Source organism: Geospiza fortis, unplaced genomic scaffold (genome assembly GCF_000277835.1).
Source record: "Geospiza fortis unplaced genomic scaffold, GeoFor_1.0 scaffold330, whole genome shotgun sequence".
In the NCBI taxonomy this organism is placed as follows: domain Eukaryota; kingdom Metazoa; phylum Chordata; class Aves; order Passeriformes; family Thraupidae; genus Geospiza; species Geospiza fortis.
The window spans coordinates 353156-355343 of NW_005054400.1; positions in this window are offsets into that span (position 1 = coordinate 353156).

Genomic DNA, 2188 nt, shown 5'->3' on the forward strand with positions numbered 1-2188 from the left:
TCAGCAGGATGTGGCAAATTTATGGATTTGGTGCTTCTTTTCCCCTTCCAACCATGTATATTAAGGACATTTGCTGGCAGACACTTCCAGAACCGCACTGGGACTGCCAATGAACAACCAAAATGAGCTAATAACTCTCTTTGGGCACATGCTGATGGAAGAAAGAAAGCTGGAATAACCTGATTTGGCCTCACCAACCGTTTTTTGTATGACAGCTAATCAAGCCCATAAATATAGAATGGATTAATTATCATCTCAATTTTTTTTTATCACTATTTAACGTCCAAAGTGTTAGTGTGTTTATGAATATCTTCTAGGGAATTAATATCACATCTTTGACATGCACATTTCTCTTAAAATAAGATAAAAAAATATTATGAGGTTAATTTTTCTTAAATACAAGCAAAGTATTAAAAAAATTATACACTTATAACAGATGGGACCAGAAATTCTATAAGACTGATCTTTATTAAATATCTCTGTGTAAAGGCACATTGAATGAGGCAAAATTTTAACTGCTGAGGATTTATCCTTCTAATTCATAAGTGCAACATATTATGTTAGGATGAGACCATAATGCAACCTGTTTCCAGCTCATTGATGAGGCTGAGGGAATATCAGTTTATTTGACTTTTAGCAGAATCCTTTGGAGCAGTGCTGCAAAGGGCAGAACAAGACTAAACTGAAAGGAAAGAAACTGAATCCTTCCTATCCAACAAAGAGTTCTTCATTTGTTCCCAAAAATCAAGAAATACACAAGTTAAGATTTGTAGGATCATCACAACTCCCCTACCCAGAACAGGCAGAATTTGATTATTCCTCTTTTATTTCTGCACCATCATTCCAGTTTCTATCTCTTCAGATGTATTAAATTTCTAGGCTATTGCTTGTAATGTACAGGACACCAAAATCAGATCTTACTAAAAAGCATAGGAAATAAATGAAGGAAAGTCTGAAAAGTCTGTTTTTAGCTCGCTTGACTTGTACTGGGAATAGAATCATTCTGGGAAAGAGTATTTCCTAGCCACAATTACAACCAAATAGAGAAAACATAAAATATCATGATCACACTCCATAGGATAAATTATTGTGATATGAAGGCTTTTTCTTTACACTCAAGTGTGTACAGTGATAGGGTGAAATGTACAGATATATCATATTCTAATATGCATGTTAAGTGCTTAAAACTGGAAAGGAATAGTCTGAAATGCCTGCTCCCTCACACTCTTACTATGTTTTAAAGCACTGGCAATCAAATGGGCTTTTTGCTGCACAAAATACTATTGCAACAGTAGTAAAGCTTGGCCATGTAAAAATATAAATACCAACCTAGTGAAAAAAGCCTTAGATATATCCAAATATATCATAGAGTGGTATCTATCTGAGCATATTTACATAAAAACAAGTTATAATGGGATAATATTCACACAACTTTCACTGGACTAACCTTGTAAATGCTGCCCTGTCTGAGGATGAAAGGTATTCATAAAATTGCCAGAATTAATGCTCATTTGAGAGCAACGTTTTATTTTTATAGTACTTCAGTTACTCTTCTTTCCACAAGAAAGAAAGGGGGGTGGGTGAGGAAAATACCTTCTGAGACCACCCACAAGCAGCAGGGTGAAGAGCACATGGGCTTTTCCATGGATTCCCTGTGAAACAGCCAATACCCAACACAGCACAGCCTTTGGGGGAGTCACTGGGACACCAGACTAATGAAGACATCTGCAGGTGTTTCCCTGCAGACAAGGCTCCAGAAGGGATGCCCCTCACCCAGACCCCCTTGGACACCAACATATTCCCGTGGGTACCTCAGGAATTCTGTGCTGCTAAAGCAATAAAAGCGCTGTGTCTGCGGAAACGTTTCTCTAAATACGATCCCAACACCAACACACAGCTAAAACCTTCCACAATATCACTGATTGTAAGAGTTCAAGAGTGCTGGAAATGGTAAATTTCTCATCATTCCACTCAGCTGCTGCATCCCCTTGGTAGTATCACTTTGCTGGAAAGATTCCTCATCATGGAAGCAACAGCACCATCGGCTTCGCTCTTCACTAGAGATTCCCGAGACCAAGCTGCACTTTCCCTTTTTGCATCAAGCCTTGATGAAAATGCCAGAATTTGCCATAAGATTGTTTAATCTATAGCAAATAATTTGAATTAAAACCTTATAAATTCCAGCAGG